The following is a 21,241-nucleotide window of genomic DNA, read 5'->3' as shown; positions in this document are numbered from 1 at the left end:
TTTAATTTATCGTTTCTGTACCTTGAGTTGTTTTGCTTTTTAGAAGAATCATGTTTTTGCTTTTTTAATTAAAAGCAATTGGTTAAAGGCAATTTTCAAGGGGAAAAAAAAGACAAAGTGCTTAAAACATTTTTGTGACTTACTGGGCTCTCAGGTTAAAGTCTTTTAATGGACTCACAAGGCCCGTGGGATCTGATGTCTGCATACAATAACAGCCTTTCCCCCCTTTATTTTGCTGTTTCTCCTCTGTTCCCCAACTGTGCAGGACCAGGAGCCTTCTTAGCAGTATTCTTCCCTCTCTGCATACATGGCTCTCACTTCCTATGGGAATCCCTGAGACTGGCTTAAGTACCCACCTAACTATTCCTATGGAGAAGGCAATGGCAACCCACTCCAGTACTCTTGCCTGGAAAATCCCATAGACGGAGGAGCCTGGTAGGCTGCAGTCCATGGGGTCTCAAAGAGTTGGACACGACTGAGCGACTTGACTTTCACTTTTCACTTTCATGCATTGGAGAAGGAAATGGCAACCCACTCCAGTATTCTTGCCTGGAGAATCCCAGGGTCTGGGGTTGCACAGAGTCGGACACGACTGAAGCGACTTAGCAGCAGCAGCAGCAGCAACTGTTCCTACAGCTCCTTGTGCCTATGTCCCTAATGGGATTGCTGTAATTGTCTGTTGGTTTAGTTTTATTCCCACTGGATGATAGGTACCATAAAGGGAGAAATAGCTTTTTTCACGGTGCCCTCTGTGCCTTGTCCAGCTCATTGTAGGTAATAAATACAACAAAAGTTTCCTGAATGAATAAAGGAAAGAAGAGCAAGATTAATGAATGAATGTCAAGCATTAGAGATGCTTGACAAAGAAGAAAACATAGTCTGTGCCCTCAAAATTGCATGGTGGAGAGATAGGTATGTAAACAGCACAGTTATAATAGAAAAGAATGATTATTGTTATAGGACAGAAGGACCATAAGTTACCTAAATTTGCCCAGAGAAAATCTGGAAGATTTCACCAGTGAGGAAACATTAAATTAGAGATCTAAAGTGTAAATAGACATTTAGGAAAATAAGAGGATGGTGTGATTTTCCTGGCACAAGGACAAGCTCCGGCAAGGACATAAAAGAGCATAACATATTCTGAAAAACCTCAATAGGTTTAGCATTGCTTGAGTGTAAAGTTCAAGGTAGGGAAAAGAAGTATATGAAAGGTCATAAATGGAGGCAGTTTTATTGGAACCAAGTCATTAATGAAGGTCCCTGCTTGGCCATGACCATGACTTTAGAGATTACATGGGGAACTACTGAGGAAGACTTTAAGAAGGGGTATGATATGAGAGGAGAAGGCAATGGCACCCCACTTCAGTACTCTTGCCCGGAAAATCCCATGGATGGAGGAGCCTGGTAGGCTGCAGTCCATGGGGTTGCTAAGAGTCAGACTCGACTGAGCGACTTCACTTTCACTTTTCACTTTCATGCACTGGAGGAGGAAATGGCAACCCATGCCAGTGTTCTTGCCTGGAGAATCCCAGGGACGGGGGAGCCTGGTGGGCTGCCGTGTATGGGGTTGCACAGAGTCAGACACGACTGAAGCAACTTAGCAGCAGCAGCATGATATGAGAAGTTTTAGATCATACTGATAAGATTTGAAGTTTGGAGCAGGAGATGATTATCAGATAAAGGGAGACTGGCCAAGAATGCAACAGAAAGGAGGTTATTACAACCTTCTGAAAGTGAAAGTCACTCAGTTATGTCCAACTCTTTGAGACCCCATGGACTATACCAGTCCATGGAATTCTCCAGGCCAGAATACTGGAGTGGATAGCCTTTCCCTTCCCCAGGGGATCTTCCCAACCCAGGGATCAAACCCAGGCCTCCCATATTGCAGGTGGATTCTTTACCAGCTGAACCACAAGGGAAGCCCAAGAATACTGGAGTGGGTAGCCTATCCCTTCTCCAGCGGATTTTTCAACCTAGGAATTGAACCGAGGCCTCCTGCATTGCAGGCAGATTCTTTACCAACTGAGCTATGAGAGAAGCCCACTACAACCTTCTACTAGAGAAGTAATCTGGGCTGAACCATAGCCAAGACTAGGCTTCAAATAGGGAGGATTGGTGAAGTACTCCCACTACAACCTTCTACTAGAGAAGTAATCTGGGCTGAACCATAGCCAAGACTAGGCTTCAAATAGGGAGGATTGGTGAAGTACTAAGGAGGTCAAGTGCTTGATGGGCTAGAGTAGCCAAAAGTCCAAATGATGCCTCAAATTTCTGATTTGGCAACTTCAGAAATATTACAATAAGAAACATCAGAGTAGATGCAAATGTAAGAAAGGTAGAAAACAAATTCAGTCTGCCCCGCATGGAGGGTATTCATCTCCTAGGGCTTAAGTTCTAAAAACTGCATGGCTCAAATCAATAGGAATTTATTTTCTTACAGTTCTGGAGGCTGGAAGGCCAAAATCAAGATGTCAGCAAGGCCATGCTCCCTCTGAAGGCTGTAGCAGAGAATTTTTCTTTTCTTGCCTCTTCCTAGCTTCCTGGTGGTTTCTCTCAATCTTCACTGTTACTGGGCTTTGAGCTCCAGTCTCTGCCTCTGCCATCCATGAACTTCTCCCTGTGTGTCTCTATTTCCATACAGCACTTTCCTTTTATTGTAAAGATTGGCCATATTGATTAGGATCCACCCTGCCAGCCTTGTATTAACTTGATTATACCTGCAAAGACCCTATTTCCAAATAAGGTCACATAGAGATATGGGGAGTTAGGATTTCAATATATATTTGGGGGAGATGACATTCAACCCATTACACTGAGTTTAAAGGGTGGTGGGACTTTTGGTGGCAGTATCCAGAGGCCTCTAGATAGAGGGTTTAGGGCAGAGGCCTGGGTTACATATCTTTAATTAGAATCTGGTGGTTCAGATGGTAAGGACTCTGCCCACAGTGTGGGAGACCTGAGTGCGATCCCTGGGTTGGGAAGACCCCTGGAGGAGGGCATGGCAACCCACTCCAGTATTCTTGCCTGGAGAATTACATGGACAGCGAAGCCTGGTGGGATACAGTCCATACAGTCACAAAGAGTTGGACATAACTGAGCAACTAAGCACACACACCAGCAAACTGACTACAGGAGTGATCACAGCAAATACATAAGTGGCCTGGGAAAGGGAATCCTGGGGAAGGTTATGGAGCTGCAAGGGCCAGAGGATCCCATGCAAGACATGAATGAGAGGGGCCACAGGATGGACATCTTCAGGGACTCCTGTGGATATGGCTGTGACAGGGCAGGCATGTGTCCATCCTTTGCTAATTGTCACCCACCAGAGCACTGGACTATTTCCTGTAGCCTGGCTCTTTCATGCTCGATCTCTTCCCCCTGCTTGACATAGCTTTTCTCTCTTATTTAGGAAGCATTTGAGCCCTGCAGCCACCTTCCAAAAGTGTCAGTGGTGATGTTTTCAGGTCAACTGCCTTGCTAAACTCAGCACCATAGTACAGCATTGGTAAAATAAACAAGGGCAGCTTGTTTGTGTTTTGCATTCCTTCAGAAATAAGCTGAACGTTTTATAATAAAACTGAGGAATTACACTTTACTGTATCACCAAAATATTCCCATATGGCCATAAAAGGATTGTCAGAGTGTATCTAGCCTTTCCCTTTCAAATCATGAGCCTCTATTCCTGCTGCTGCTACTGCTGCTAAGTCACTTGGCTGCAAAGCCAGATTTCAGTTATCAGAGAAAGTTGCCAATTCTAGAAAGTAGGACTGAAGGTCAGAGAGGACCAGAATAACTCAGCCAAAGGCATTTGAAAAGCATTCCTTTCAAATGTGGTAGTATGTGCTTTCTGTTAGGGCAGAGTCCTTGACTGTTCACTGCTATAGCTAGCACCTGGTAGGCTCATGGGAGATACTTGAGACACTCAAGAAATACCTCCAGGCTCTGGGCGGCCCAGGATGTGAGATGACTGTCAACACTGGGATCAGTAAATGGCGGCCCAGCAGTGTTCAGCTAAAGTGGAATTCCCACCTCCATACTGAGTGAGATGCTTGTAGCACTCTTCTTTTCCTTTCTGGGGAGGCCAGTTAACAGTGCTCAGGCTAACTGCGGGTTGGCAGTTCTTAGCCAAATCTTCCTTGCTCCAGCAAGATTCATTTTCTCTACTCTGAAAACCATTGCATTTTGACAATAAAAATAATGACTAGTATTTATTGAGTGCCTGCTATAGATCAGGCTCTGCACTATGTGCTTTATATATATTGTCTCAAGTAACCCTTGCAACACTCTATGCGGTAGTGGAGTAGGTGCTTTTTTGTTTGTTTGTTTGAAGAAAAGTAAGCTTTTATTTTGTTGTTTCACAAATAAAGTGGGATGAGCTTGTTGCTTTCTTGGTGATCATTCAAAGAAACCAAGTGCAAGTGTTATTATATCACCATTTGAAAACAAAAATGAAATTTAAATTATGAAGTCACTTTATTCAAGTTCTCACACCTAGAATGTGGTGTTAGGCATGTCTGAATCCAGACTCTCTGGAAATATCATCCCATTCTTGAAGCCCTTCATCATACACATAAGTTTTATCAATCTCTTATTGATATTTCTTGTATACTCATAGCAAGTTTAGCCCAAGAGATGTGGCAAGAATGATGTGGACAGTTAGGAAGCCTTCAGGGAGGCTCCTGTCAAATTCTAGGAATTAGAATACAACTTTAGCTTTGGGGAGAAAAATAGCGGTGAATTTAATAAGAAATGCAAAGAACATAGAAAACCCTAAAGACTCCACCAGAAAATTACTAGAACTAATCAATGAATATAGTAAAGTTGCAGGATATAAAATCAACACACAGAAATCCCTTGCATTCCTATACACTAATAATGAGAAAACAGAAAGAGAAATTAAGGAAACAATTCCATTCACCATTGCAACAAAAAGAATAAAATACTTAGGAACATATCTACCTAAAGAAACTAAAGACCTATTTATAGAAAACTATAAAACACTGGTGAAAGAAATCAAAGAGGACACTAATAGATGGAGAAATATACCATGTTCATGGATTGGAAGAATCAATATAGTGAAAATGAGTATACTACCCAAAGCAATTTATAGATTCAATGCAATCCCTATCAAGCTACCAACGGTATTCTTCACAGAGCTAGAACAAATAATTTCACAATTTGTATGGAAATACAAAAAAACCTTGAATAGCCAAAGCAATCTTGAGAAAGAAAAATGGAACTGGAGGAATCAACCTGCCTGACTTCAGGCTCTACTACAAAGCCACAGTCATCAAGACAATATGGTACGGGCACAAAGACAGAAATATAGATCAATGGAACAAAACAGAAAGCTCAGAGATAAATCCACGCACATATGGACACCTTATCTTTGACAAAGGAGGCAAGAATATACAATGGATTAAAGACAATCTCTTTAACAAGTGGTGCTGGGAAAACTGGTCAAACACTTGTAAAAGAATGAAACTAGAACATTTTCTAACACCATACACAAAAATAAACTCAAAATGTATTAAAGATCTAAACGTAAGACCAGAAACTATAAAACTCCTAGAGGAGAACATGGGCAAAACACTCTCCGACATACATCATAGCAGGATCCTCTATGACTCACCTCCAAGAATATTGGAAATAAAAACGAAAATAAATGGGACCTAATTAAAGTTAAAAGCTTCTGCACAACAAAGGAAACTATAAGCAAGGTGAAAAGACAGCCTTCAGAATGGGAGAAAATAATAGCAAATGAAGCAACTGACAAACAACTAATCTCAAAGATATACAAGCAACTCCTGCAGCTCAATTCCAGAAAAATAAACGACCCAATCAAAAAATGGGTCAAAGAACTAAATAGACATTTCTCCAAAGAAGACATCCAGATGGCTAACAAACACATGAAAAGATGCTCAACATCACTCATCATCAGAGAAATGCAAATCAAAACCACTATGAGGTACCATTTCACGCCAGTCAGAATGGCTGCAATCCAAAAGTCTACAAGCAATAAATGCTGGAGAGGGTGTGGAGAAATGGGAACCCTCTTACACTGTTGGTGGGAATGCAAACTAGTACAGCTACTATGGAGAACAGTGTGGAGATTCCTTAAAAAACTGGAATAGAACCGCCATATGACCCAGCAATCCCACTGCTGGGCATACACACTGAGGAAACCAGAATTGAAAGAGACACGTGTACCCCAATGTTCATCGCAGCACTGTTTATAATAGCCAGGACATGGAAGCAACCTAGATGTCCATCAGCAAATGAATGGACAAGAAAGCAGTGGTACATATACACAATGGAGTATTACTCAGCCATTAAAAAGAATACAGTTGAATCAGTTCTAATGAGGTGGATGAAACTGGAGCCTATTATACAGGGTGAAGTAAGCCAGAAAGCAAAACACCAATACAGTATACTGATGCATATATATGGAATTTAGAAAGATGGTAACAATAACCCTGTATACGAGACAGCAAAAGAGACACAGATGTATAGAACAGTCTTTTGGACTCTGTGGGAGAGGGAGAGGGTGGATTAATTTGGGAGAATGGCATTGAAACATGTATAATATCATATATGAAACGAGTCGCCAGTCCAGGTTTGATGCACAATACTGGATTCTTGGGGCTGGTGCACTGGGACGACCCAGAGGGATGGTATGGGGAGGGAGGAGGGAGGAGGGTTCAGGATGGGGAACACATGTATACCTGTGGTGGATTCATTTTGGTATATGGCAAAACCAATACAATACTGTAAAGTTAAAAAAATAAAATAAAATAAGAAATGCAAAGGAGCCTAGGTGCCAAGAGTCATAACTGCCTTGTAAGCTCTACATGTCTTTTGGGCTGAGTTCAGCTGTACAGGCCTACAAAGGGCATGGACTCACAGTCTGAGCTCCTTTTGTCAATTAGTGAATTAAGCATTAGAAGCAGTGATTCATAGCCTCTGGGGATTGACAGGGCCCCCAAAGATAATCCAATTTGACTCTTCGATTTCACAGGTGAGAAACCTGAGGTTCAAAATGCAGAGCAAGGACTGTGGAAGTGACTTCTTTACCACTGGCACCACCGAGGAAGCCCCATGGCAGATTTAAGATGGCTACAAATTCTTTGACACTTTTCCTACTGTGAGTGAGAACTATGTTCCTCCCCATGAATCTAGAGAGTCTCTATGACTGCCTAGCTGATAGAAAGCTGCCTAAGTGACACTGTGCCAGTTTCTGGACCTAGGCCTTAAGAGACTAGCAGCTTCCACTTCCTGCTATGTGAACATGGATTCTTCAAATACAAATGCCATGCTGTAAAGAGGCCTAAATAGCCCCATAGAGAAACATATAAAGAGGAATTGAGGTCCCTGAAGTCAACAGTCCTTGATGACAGCGAGGATGTTGTGGCTAATTTGGAAATGTAGCCTCTAGCTCGAGTCAAGTGCCTCCTGCTGAAAACTCATGGAACAAGAACAGCCATTTCTGTGAAGCCCTTCCCCAAATGCCAATTTATAAGCAAATTAAGTGCTATTTAAGGCACTGAGTTTTGGAATGGTTTGCTGTGCAGCAATAGATAATCAGAATAAGGTGTTCTGACCCTCAATCAGTGTTTATTTCACTCTAGTGCACTAATGCTTTGGGTCTCCCTTTGGGTCATGCAGCCCACTCACCAGTCTCAGTGGTCTGTGAAGCTGGAAAAACTGGTTTATTACCCTGTATGAGGACTGCTGAATGAGTGCAGGTCTTCAGCAAAAGTCACCAAACCTAAGGATCATAAGAATCCCTGGGGTCTGGGGCTTAAGTATACAGATTATTGAGGCTCATCCCAGTCATATATTGAATCATAATCCTTAAATGTGTGACATTTCTATTTTTTAAAGCTTCCCCAAGTGATTCTGATGATCAGTCAGCTTTGGGAACCACCAATTAAGATTTGTTGTTGTTCAGTCACTAAGTCATGTCTGACTATTGGTGACCCCAAGGCATGCCAGGCACCTCTGTCCTCCACTATCACCCAGAGTTTGCTCAAATTCATGTCACTGAGTCGCTAATGCTATCTAACCATCACATCTTCTGCCACCCTCTTCTCTTTTTGCCTTCAAATTTCCCAGCATTGGGATCTTTTCCAATGAGTCAACTCTTTGCATCAGGTGGTCAGCATCAGTCCCTCCAATGAATTTTCAGGACTGATTTCCTTTAGGATTGACTGGTTTGATCTCCTTGCAGTCCAAGGGACTCAGAAGAATCTTCTCCAATACCAGAGTTCAAAAGCATCAATTCTTTAGTACTCAGCTTTCTTTATGGTCCAACTTTAACATCCATATATGACTACTGGAAAAACTGCAGTTTGACTATACGGATCCTGGTCAGCAAAGTGATGTCTCTGCTTATAATATGCTCTCTATGTTTGTTATCGCTTTCCTTCCAAGACGACTTACGTTGTGGCTCAGCTTGTAAAGAATCCACCTGCAATGCGGGAGACCTGTGTTCGATCCCTGGGTTGGGAAGATCCTTTGGAGAATGAAAAGGCTACCCTCTCCAGCATTCAGGTCTGGAGAACTCCATGGACTATATAGTCCATGGGGTCCCAAAGAGTCACATGACTGAGCGACTTTCACTTTACTTCACTTCCTTCCAAGGAGCAGACTTCTTTTAATTGCATGGCTACAGTCACCATCTGCAGTGATTTTGGAGCCCAAGATATAAAATTGTCACTGCTTCTACTTTTTCTCCATTTGCCATGAAGTGATGGGACCAGATGCCATGGTCTTAGTTTTATGAATGTTTTAAATTACCTTTTTCTCTCTCCACTTTCACCCTCATCAAGAGGCTCTTTAGTTCTTCTTCACTTTCTACCATTAGAGTGGTATCATCTGCATATCTGAGGCAGTTGATATTTCTTCTGCAGTCTTTATTCCAGTTTCATCCAGCCCAGAATTTCGCATGATGTACTCTGCATATAAGTTATATAAGCAGGGTGACAGTATACAGTCTTGACGTACTCTTTTCCCAGTTTTGAACCTGTCAGTTGTTCTATATATGGTTCTAACTGTTCTTTGACCCACATACAGGTTTCTCAGAAGACAGATAAGGTGGTCTGGTATTCTCATCTCTTTAAGAATTTTCCACACTTTGTTGTGATTCATAGAATTAAAGGCTTTCACGTAGTCAGTGATGCAGACATGGACATTTTTCTTGAATTCCCTTGCTTTCTCTATGAGGCAAGATGCTGGCAATTTGATCTCTGGTTCCTCTACCTTTTCAAAATCCATCTTGTACATCTGGAAATTCTGGATTCACATACTGTTGAAGTCTGGCTTGGAGAATTTTCAGCATAACCTTACTGGCATGAAAAATGAACACAATTGTACAATAGTTTGAAAATTCTTTGGCACTGCCCATATTTGAGATTGGAATGAAAACTGACCTTTTCCATTGCTGAGGCTGCTGCTGAGTTTTTCAAATTTGCTGGTATATTGAGTACAGTACTTTAACAGCATCATCTTTCAGGAGTTGAAATAGCTCATCTGGAATTCCATTACCTCCACTAGCTTTGTTTTGGTTATGCTTCTTATTGCCTGCTTGATTTCACACTCCACTCACTAAATGAATGACCACCCCATCATGGTTATCTGGGTCATTAAGACCTTTTCTGTATGGTTCTTCTGTGTATTCTTGCAACCTCTTCTTAATCTCTTCTGCTTCTGTTAGAGCCTTACCATTTCTAGCCTTTATTGTGTCCATCATTGCATGAAATGTTACCTTGATAGCTCTAATTTTCCTGAAGAGAGATCTCTGTCTTTCCCATTCTATTGTTTTCCTCTACTTCTTTGCATTGTTCATTGAAGAAGGCCTTATTTCTCCTTGCTGTTCTCTGGATCTCTGCATTCAGTTGGATATATCTTTCACTTTCTCCCTCGCATTTTACTTCTCTTCTTTCCTCAGCTTTTTGTAAATCCTCCTCAGACAACCACTTTACCTTCTTGCATTTCTTTTTCTTTGGGATGGTTTTAGTCTCTGCCTCCTGTGCAATGTTAGAATCTCTGTCTACAGTTCTTCAGGCACTCTGTCTATCAGATCTAATTCCTTGAATCTGTTTGTCACCTCCACTGTATAATCATAAGAGATTTGATTTAGGACAGACCTGAATGACCTAGTGGTCTTCCCTGCTTTCTTCGATTTAAGCCTGAATTTGGCAATAAGGAGCTGATGACATGAGCAATAGTCAGCTCCAAGTCTCACTTTTGCTGACTGTAGAGAGCTTCTCCATCTTTGTCTGCAAAGACTATAATCAGTCTGGTTTCTGTATTACCATATGATGATGATCATGTGTAGAATCATCTCTTGTGTTAGTGGAAAAGGGTGTTTGCTCTTGACAAAACTCTGTTAGCCTTTGCCCTGCTTCATTTTGTACTCAAGGCCAAACTTGCTTGTTACTCCAGGTATCTCTTGACTTCCTACTTTGGCATTCCAATCCCCTATGATGAAAAGGATATCTTTTTTTGTTGTTAGTTCTGGAGGGTCTTATAGGTCTTCATGGAACTGTTCAACTTTGGCTTCTTCAGCATCAGTGGTTGAGGCATAGACTTGGATTACTGTGGTATTGAATGGTTTGCCTTGGAAACGAACCAATGTTATTCAGTCGTTTTTGAGATTGCACCCAAGTACTGCATTTCAGACCCTTTTGTTGACTACAAGAGCTACTCCATTTCTTCTAAGGGATTCTTGCCATAGTAAATATAATGGTCACCTGAATTAAATTCTCCCATTCCCGTCCATTTTAGTTTACTGATTCCTAAGATGTTGATATTCACTCTTACCATCTCCTGCTTGACCAGGTCCAATTTATCCTGATTCATGGACCTAAGATGTCAGATTCCTATGCAATATTGTTCTTTAGCATTGGACTTCACTTTTATCACCAGACACATTCACAATTGTGTGTCATTTCCACTTTGGCCTAGTCACTTCATTCTTTGTGGAGCTATTAGTAACTGCCCTCCAGTCTTCCCCAGTGGCATATTGGACACCTTCCAACCTGAGGGGCTCATCTTCTGGTGTCATATCTTTTTGCCTTTTCATACTGTTCATGGGATTCTCAGGGCAAGAATACCGGAGTGGTTTGCCATTCCCTCCTTCAGTAGACCACATTTTGTCAGAACTCTCCGCTATGACCCATTGTTTTGGGTGGCCTTGCATGGCATGGCTCATAGCTTAATTGAGTTACACAAGTCCCTTTACATGACAATGCTGTGATCCATGAAGCAGAAAGTAAAAGTTACTTATTCTCTTAAAAGCTAGGCCCAGAACTGGCATGGCATTATTTCTGCTACGTTCTATTTGTTAATCAGGCACAGTACCAGTCCAGACTCAAAATTAGGAGTAGAAAAATCTACCTCTAGATAGGGTAATTGACAAAGAATTTGCCATCACTTTTAAGCCACCACTTTCCCCAATTTCCATTTCAAATATCTCCCAAATCACTCAAGAAGATCCTATGAAGCAAAATAAGTCTATTAGCATTTCCAAAATATGTCTGGTTCTTTCTCACCTCTCTGTCTAGAGCAAACCTATCCCTCTTTGTAAATTTTGCCCTCAGATACCTCTACCCTCTGGGGTATTCTAGACAGTCAGAATTGGCCATTGATCAGTGTCTCCTGTGAAGTTTCATGACAATACAGTCATCCATTGATATCTGCCAGTGATTGGTTTCAGGACACCTCACAGATATCAAAATATTCAGATATATGTCCCTTGTATAAAAAGGTGTAGTATTTGCATGTGATCATTGCATAGTCTCCTGTGTACTTTATCTCTGCTACTGCCAAGTCACTTCAGTCATGTCTGACTCTGTGCGACCCCATAGACGTCAGCCCACCAGGCTCCCCCACCCCTGGGATTCTCCAGGCAAGAACACTGGAGTGGGTTGCCATTTCCTTCTCCAATGCATGAAAGTGGAAAGTGAAAAATGAAAGTGAAGTCGCTCAGTCGTGTCCAACTCTTAGTGACCCCATGGACTGCAGCCTACCAGGCTCTTCCATCCATGGGATTTTCCAGGCAAGAGTACTGGAGTGGGGTGCCATCGCCTTCTCCGACTTTATCTCTAGATTGCCTATAATACCTAATACAATAAAAATGCTAAGTAAATGGTTGCTGGAATGTGCAGCAAATTCAAGTTTTGTTTTTTTGAACTTTCTGAATTTTTTTAATAGTATTTTCAACCTGTAGTTAGTTGAATCCACAGATGTAGAATCTGTGGATAGGGAATGCTGAGTGTACATTTACCTGTTACTTGATACTTTCCAGATCTGAATACTCATTTTATATGTAGTGTCTCATTGAATGGGCTTCCCCTGTGGCTCAGGTGGTAAAGAATCCACCTGCAATGTGGGAGACCTGGGTTCGATCCCTGGATTGGGAAGATCCTCTGGAGAAGGGAATGGCTACCCATTCCAGTGTTCTGGCCTGGAGAATTCCATGGACTCTATAGTCCATGGGGTCGCAAAAAGTCAGACATGATTGAACAACTTTCACTTACTTCTCATTGAATGGGATTTATATGTGATGGCTTTCAGCATTGATCAGTGTTTAGTAAGTATTTTCTAATTTGAGTGCTATATTGTGGGACCTTCTCTGGTGGCTCAGATGGTAAGAATTCACCTGCCAATGCAAGAAACCTGGGTTCATTCCCTTGGTTGGAAAGATCCCCTGCAGAATGGCATGGCAACCCACTCCAGTATCCATGGACAGAGGAGCCTGGTGGGCTACAGACTATGAGGTCACAAAGAGTTGGACACGACTGAGTGACTAACACACATTGTGGGGAGGCAATGGTGGGAGGGACTTGATGTTTGTTAAACACAGAGCCAAGCACAATGCTATGTTTATACATATCATTTCATATGTTCTTGATGGCCATTCTATAAAATGACCATTTTTATTCCCCTCTGACAAGGAAATCAGTACTTAATTCATTTTATTTCACAACTGGCAAGCGGGAAAAACAGAACTGAATGTAAATCTGTTTGAGGCCAAGGTCTTTATCTTTCACTGGTATCATCCTGCCTACAACTCCCTTGAAATAAAGGTGTATGGAAAAATAGGGGGAAATTACGTAACTAGGGACTGTGGTTTCTAGAGCATTTGAACCATGAACTTATGGTGAGGGCATACTCTAGTCAGCTTATCTGCCTGCAGACATTTACTAGTGCTAAAGCTAAACATTAACCCACTCGAGATCTGCTTTTTCTTTTTGTTTTCAAACTCCCATGACTCTCAGTGGACTTGGTCATAGACCCTTTCCATTATTGCTCCCTTTTAAACAGCTTCTGGGCCTCGTGACAGCACTTTTGGAAACACTGGGGCACATCTGTAGTGAAGTCACTAATATGTTTGACTCCTAGTCTTCCTCAGGCCTCATGACTCCAGCATTGCTGGGGAGCCCCTACTTATGTCTCCATTTGAAGAATCTCAAGAGAGTTCTTGTGGCTCCTTCTCTCCAGCCTCAGAGGGGAGAAAAATTGCTGGGTAGGCATTTCCAGAGGGCTTCAGGGGGATCAAAGAGAGAAAAGCAAACACTGAGGAAAAAAAATCAAGAAAAATAAACACTGTTTATTCTTGGAACACAGTTACATTGGCAGCTTTCTCCTCTCCAGTAATACTTGTTTTCCTGAAAGGATTATGCATGAATTTGCTTAGTCCCAGAGGACTGAGATACCACTCAGCTGTGACCTGCAACTTCTATCTCCCACACCCTCTCAATTATGCTTTCAGTTTTCTCACTGGCTGGGCAAAATTTAAAGAGATTAAAATCAACCAAGAGAGAAAGTGGGTTAACGCAGCTGCTGCAAATGCCAATGTCAGCAATCCAAGTCAGCAGCTTTAATTAACTCAACCATGGGGGCGGTATCCCTGTGCCGTAGATGAGAAGATCCCAGAGATTTTAGGGCTCCATCCTCAGGGAAGGAATGAGGAAGTTTAGGCTAAGTGAGGAGGGCTGCTAAGTGGAAATATCTTTCTTTGGGAGAGCAATTTTGGGTTTCTGAGCATACACATCCAGACTGGAGGTAAAGGAATTCCCCAAAAAGGAAAGAGAGAACAAGATTTCTGAGTGTGTTCATGAAATGTAAATGCCTGGATCCTGCTCTCCTACAGCACCCATCGCAAGGACTGCTGAAGGGCAGGAGGGGAAAGAGATAGAGTAACAATAAGCAAATATTACAGGCTGTGGCCTTGAGAACCACGGGCCTCAGAAGTTACATATAGATTTAGAAAATAAGCTTGGATATAGTAATGAATGTAGACAGGAGGGCCCTCCTTACATGCTCTGTATGGTACAAATCATCAGGGACCTACCCCTGACCTTGGGAAGAATCTAATAATGACTGAGATTAAATTCCCTCTGGAGGGAGTAAAGAGCTCAAAGTGAATTAAATTCACTTTAGAGAAATAAAAGAAGTGTGATGGCTCTTGCATCTCACTCATGTGGTAGCACCTACTAGGTGCTAGGCACTGTGCAAACTCTGGATACAAAGAGATGAACAAGCACTTATTGCCCTCACAGGTGAGGAAACAAATTGTAGAGTTCACAGTGAAGACATCACAGATGCCAGGGATCCAAGAGGGAGTGCTCCCTCTATTTGAGGGCAGGGAAGCCTTTCCAGAATTCCCCACCTTTTTCCTGAGTCTCAAAAGATGAGTTGGAATTCCTCAGTGGAGGATGGGGGTGGAATAAAGGACATTTTTTACAAAGGTATAGAAGTGTGAAATAGCATGACATATTTGGGAGATGGTAAAGAGATTCACCTGGGTTCCCAGGTGGTACTAGTGGTAAAGAACATGCCTGCCAATGTAGGAGACTCAGGAGGCATGGGTTCAACCCCTGGGTTGGGAAGATGCCCTAGAGGAGGGCATGGTGAACCACTCCAGTATTCTTGCCTGGAGAATCCCCATGGACAGAGGAGCCTGGTAGGCTACAATCCATGGGGTCACAAAGAGTCAGACACACCTGAAGCGACCGAGCCCACATGCAGCACAAAGAGGTTCATATAGCTGAAGCATTGCAGGTTGTTACAGGCTGCGTAGGGGCTGACCCTGAAAAGCTTTGAATTCCATGCTAGGAAGTCCAGACCTTATTCTGTATGAGGTGGACAACCCCCAAAGGATTTTGGTAACATGAACAGATGTATTTATCATGAATCAAAGCCAGTTAAGGAAGGTCACAAAGGAGGTATGACCACAAAGGTAGGAAGGAATCTAAGAGATGGGAAAGTGCAGAAGTGAAGGAGTATAGTTTGGGAAGAAGAAAATGGCCAACTGTGGACAATACTGCAGAGAGGTACCAACATAAGCTCAGGGACAACCAATGGATTTTGAAATTTGGGGGCTATTATTGACTTTAATGAGGGCAATTCCAGTGGTATGTTGGGGCCAGAAAACAGGCAACAGTGAGCTGATGACTGAATGAAGTTTGAGAAAGTGATAGTAAATACACCCATTTGTCTGAGAAATTTGGAGAAGAAATAAAGATATGGAAAAATATACATAAGTGGGTAATTTATGTGTTTCAATTGATGAGGAGGACTCAGGCATGTTCAAGATTTAGGAAGGAGGCAATGAGAGGATCAAAGATAAGAAAAGGAAAAAAGTATTAGAAAGCAAGGTCTGGCAAGCATGGGCTTAAAGCATGAAGAAGATTCCGCTGACCAACCAAACTTCCCATATGCCCAAGAGGGTAGAGATTACACGCTAATTTAAAGGGTTCCAAGTATGGATCTTGTGTTGAGGCAAATGAATCTGTTTTTCATTTATTATCTCTTCTTCTGTTTGGACCATAATCTTAGACTCTTTTCAACCTAAAGTAGATCCCCAACTCCGTTAGCTCTGTTCACATGATAGGAGGCTGTTTGCTAGATGCAGACATCAATTTAGAAATGGAAATCACTCCAGTTTGGGCACTGGGGAAATGAACAGAGTGCTATCCATTTGGTTTGATTAGATTTGGCACACCTGTCCATAAGGACACCATGTTCCAGAACTTGCTACTATAAAATTTATGAATCAGAGAACTGATTAATGAATGCACTGTAGGGTTTTGAGAAGTTTAGGGTCACCTCAACCATCTGTTCTGGTTAGTGCACACTCTTCAAAGAAATGAATAATTTGGTATGTTCTGTCATATGTTCTGGGTTTGCCTATTTATCTTTCAGACCAAATCACTCAATTTCTCAATCTCACACCTCTCACAGAGCTGCAGGATGCAAGTCTTTGAGGAATTTGGAAGAGTTGCAGACTGTCTTGTAAAGCAGTACTGAAATAGAACTCAGAGTTTAGTTCAGTTATATTATTATGTTGAGCTACTGTAATTAAACTTTTATATTTTATTTTGAACTCTACTGTTTCTTAGTCCTCTAAAAGTGACTTTCAGTAGTTTGCTACATATGAAGTGCATTTTTAAAAACAGATTGTGGGACTAAAATTAAGTGTAGCAGAATGTCTCAAAATTGAAATGTCAATGACATTTTTAATATAAGAAAGACATTTATCTTATAGACAACATTTAGGGTCATATATGTTGTGGATAGAGGTATAACTCACACTTTCTTAAAGCACAACTATTAGAAATTTTACTAGGCATGTTTCCTGTTTCCATTGTCTCATTTCTTATAATTAAAACCTCTCAGTTGCACAGTGACTTCCTGTTCATTAGAAAGAGAGTGTTTTGTATGAATGATTTATTAAAATTCTGTTCATGCTTATTTAGCCTGTTAGCTTCGATGGAAAAAGTAAAGGTCTCAGCCAAAGGATGAGAATCGCTCCATGGAAAATAGAATAAAAGAGAAGCAAAATTTATACTCAGCTATATTTATAGTTTCACTGGTGAATATGTTTTGATTTAAAACCTATCAGTAATCAGAAGTAATATTGTATTGGGCAGCATAAACTGGCTAGAGAAATATTTTGATTTCTACTCTGTTACCTCAAGCAAGATATGGTGGTTGAGCCAAGAGAACTTAGATTTCTACTCTTCTGACTGGGCCCATGGGGAAATAACTCAATGAGAGATAAGCTTCCACTTTGCAATAGAATAAAGACATCCTTAGTGGCTGCTTGTTCCTCATTATTTCATCTATTTTAAGTGCATAACATTTTAAGAAAGATAGAGGAAATAATTAGAACACTGAGAGGCCAGTTGCAGGGATTGGCGCTTAGCTGTGTGGCTTAAGTTCTCTCTGCTTTTCAGTTTTATGAAATTTTTTTGACTAGTGCATCCAGCATCCCCTTATATTTCTCGGTATAGGTAAAACTTCACTTTCTGAAAATGAAGAAAAGACCAGGGACCATTAATTTGGTTATCTGTCTCTGGAAACTAGGGAGGGCATAACTGTCAATATTGACTTATTTGGTGATCAAAGGTGAAAAAGTTGATGAAAGGTCTGGCTGTAAGTGTTTGGTGCTGCATTCTTCAACCTTTGGTGTCTAAGAGGTATTAGCAACAAATACTATTAAGGTTGGTGATAAAGTAATTGCTGTTTCAGACCATGAATTTTAAATCATTATAACTAGGCTCAAATACATCTTTATTATACAAAATAGGAACTATTACAATCACCACATTTTTGCCAATAAGAAATAAATTTGTTTATTCCTGTAGCATAAAAATCCATACCTTGGGATTTGATGAACTCTTGGAAAGCATTTTCTGCATGCTGTTGGTTGTGGAAGTGTTTTCTTTGCAAAAAGGTATCAAGATGTTGAAGAACTGGTAGTTGGTTGGTGAGAGGTCAGGTGAATATACCGGATGAGGCAAAACATTGTAGCCCAATTCATTCAACTTTTGAAGCGCTGGTTGTGTGCCATGCGGCCAGGCATTGTCATGAGAAGAATCGGGCCCCTCTGTTGACCCATATTGGCTGCAGGCATTGCAGTTTTCAGTGCACCGCATCAATTTGCCGAGCAAACTTCTCAGATGTTATGGTTTTGCTGGGATTCAGAAATCTGTAGTGGATCAAATGGGCAGCAGACCACCAAACAGTGACCGTGGCCTTTTTTTTGGTGCAAGTTTGGCTTTGGGAAGTGCTTTGGAGCTTCTTCTCAGTCCAACTACTGAGCTGGTTGTCACCAGTTGTCATATAAAATCCCCTTTTCATCGCACGTCATAATCTTATGGAGAAATGATTCGTCCTCATTGCATAGAAAGAATAAGAGAAGATGACACTTCAAAATGATTTTTTAAAATTTTCAGTCAGCTCATAAAGTACCCACTGATTGAGATTTTTCACCTTTCCAATTTGCTTCAAACGCTGAACAACCACAGAAGTGCCAACATTGAGTTCTTTGGGAACTTCTCATAAGAGGATCAGCTTCAATAATCTTCATTGTCAACTTCCGATGGCCAGCCACTATGCTCCTTATCTTCAAGGCTCTTGTCTCCTTTGAAAACTTCTTGAACCACCGCTACAGTGTATGTTTGTTAGCAGTTCCTGGGCCAAATGTATCATTGATATTGCAAGTTGTCTCTGCTTCTTTAAGATCCATTTTGAACTCAAGTAAGAAAATCTCTCAAATTTGCTTTTTTGTCTAACATAATTTCCCTAATCTAAAATAAATGTAAAATAAACAGCAAGTAATAAGTAATAAGCAAGTAATAAGTCACTAGCAAAAAAACATAAAATGAGAAATGCACATTAAAATGATATATAACCACATTTATTTAAGAATGTAACCCAATATCAAACAGCAAATTTCAATAATGCAAAACCACAATTATTTTTGCACCAACCTAAATATCTATCACATGACTAGCATCGTTTCAGTGGGAAGTTATGAGCTGAATTTAAATGTCACCTAGTTAATGACTATCCATGGGCCTTAACAGAAATGTTATTAGTTTTCCAGGGAATGTAAAGGTAAAAGTGAAAAGGTGGATTTTTAAAAAAAGAAGAAAAAAAAGAAGCAAGAAACAAAGAGAAAGAAATTGTCTTGCATCCTGTAATATTTTAAATAATATTTTAAACACTGTTCAATATTAAACAAGATTATTTAAACAATCTTACTTTTGTTAAGATTAATAAATATGAAAAGACTATAGGGTAGAACATTTTAAAAAATTCTCAGCTTCCTGATTTTCCTAATGTGACATCATTAATGGTGACTGCTGTCGTATAAAATCCCCACTGACAGACATTGATGTCTGTCTGCACATCCATTAGCCTCTCATAAGCTCATGAGGATGACAGGGGACGAGATGGTTGGATGGCATCACTGATGCAATGGACATGAGTTTGACCAAGCTCTGGGAGATGGTGAAAAACAGGGAAGTCTGGTGTGTAGCAGTCCATGGGGTTGCAAAGAGTTGGACAGGATTGAGTGACTGAACAACAAAAGTCATGAACAACAAAAGTTTTGTCTTTCCTTTACATGTTTCTGTTACTGTCTTGCTCTGACTCTTAGAGATCATTTACTACTTCTGAAATTATAAGTGCTTGATGTATGAATGATTCTTGTAAATAGCAGTGTCATAAGAGAAAGGACAAGAATTCTGATTTCAATCATTTGTACTTTCTTAGGACAGAACAAGATTTCCTACTCTTCAGCATGTGTTGATGACCTCACATGCTCAAGACTGAGATAAGTCCAGGGATTTTTGTTAGTTTGGTGTTATCTTAATATGCTTCAGTCATGAGAGAGATTTTTATATTTTCCTTTTCTTGATGGCTTCTGGTGATCATCCATTACTAAACAGAGCACCTTACTGTTTGCCTCATCTGTTAGGATCTAGGCTTTGTCTCTGCCTTTCCTAAAGAAGGGCTTCTTAATCCTGACCGTACATTTTAATTACCTGCAGAGGTTAAAAAAATGGGCTCCACCCCTAGAGATTCTGATTCAATTGGTTTGGAGCCCAGCTTGAAATTTTAAAATATTCTCCAGCTCTCTGCTCCTGCCCATTCGACAGATAGCCACAACTTCCGTGCTGTGTCAGCCTCATCCCTGAGACAAGATGGTGAAGGTCAAAATGAATGGATTCGGCCGCATCGGGCGCCTGGTCACCAGGGCTGCTTTTAATTCTGGCAATGTGGACATCATCACCATCAATGACCCCTTCATTGACCTTCACTACATGGTCTACATGTTCCAGTACGATTCCACCCACGGCAAGTTCCACAGCACAGTCAAGGCGGAAAATGGGAAGCTCGTCATCAATAGAAAGGCCATCACCATCTTCCAGTAGTGAGATCCTGCCAACATCAAGTGGGGTGATGCTGGTGCTGAGTACATGGTGGAGTCCACTGGGGTCTTCACTACCATGGAGAAGGCGGGGGCTCACTTGAAGGGTGGCGCCAAGAGGGTCATCATCTCTGCACCTTCTGCCAATGCCCCCATGTTTGTGATGGGCGTGAACCACAAGAAGTATAATAACATCCTCAAGATTGTCAGCAATGCCTCCTGCACCATCAACTGCTTGGCCCGCTTGGCTAAGGTCATCCATAACCACTTCGGCATTGTGGAGGGACTCATGACCACTGTCCATGCCATCACTGGCACCCAGAAGACTGTGGATGCCCTCCCTGGGAAGCTGTGGCATGATGGCCGAGGGGCTGCCCAGAACATCATCCCTGCTTCTGCTGGCACTGGCAAGGTCATTGGCACGGTCATCCCTGAGCTCAATGGGAAGCTCACTGGCATGGCCTTCTGTGTCCCCACCCCCAACGTGTCAGTTGTGGATCTGACCTGCCGCCTGGAGAAACCTGCCAAGTATGATGAGATCAAGAAGGTGGTGAAGCAGGTGTCAGAGGGCCCCCCTCAAGGGCATTCTAGGCTACGCTGAGGACCAGGTTGTCACCTGCAACTTCAGCAGCGACACTCACTCTTCTACCTTCGATGCTAGGGCTGGCATTGTCCTCAACGACCACTTTGCCAAGCTCATTTCCTGGTACCACAATGAATTTGACTACAGCAACAGGATGGTGGACCTCATGGTCCACATGGCCTCCAAGGAGTAAGGTCCCCAGCCCCCCAGCCCCAGCAGGAGCACGAGAGGAAGAGAGAGCTCCTCAGCTGCTGGGGAGACCTTGCCCCACCTTGATCCTCCATCACACTAAGAATCTCCCGACCTCCACACGGTTTCCATCCCCAAGGCCCTGAGGAAGGGGAGGGGCTTAGGGAGACCTGCCTTGTCCTGTACCATCAATAAAAGTACCCTATACCCCCCAAAATAAATAAATAATAAAATATTCT

The 21,241-nt window shown here is 41.7% G+C and overlaps 1 pseudogene; it reads left to right on the top strand.

Moving 5' to 3' along the window:
* The first annotated feature begins 19,994 nt into the window (after nt 1–19,994).
* LOC147363241 (glyceraldehyde-3-phosphate dehydrogenase pseudogene) lies at nt 19,995–21,046 on the top strand (annotated as a pseudogene).
* Nucleotides 21,047–21,241: the final 195 nt, after the last annotated feature.

This window comes from Bos grunniens, chromosome 11 (assembly GCF_055505025.1).
Source record: "Bos grunniens cultivar Pamir isolate PY7600 chromosome 11, Bosgru_T2T1.0, whole genome shotgun sequence".
NCBI classification, from domain to species: Eukaryota; Metazoa; Chordata; class Mammalia; order Artiodactyla; family Bovidae; genus Bos; species Bos grunniens.
The sequence above is the reverse complement of the archived record's forward strand: the minus strand, read 5'-3'. Positions and strand labels throughout refer to the sequence as shown.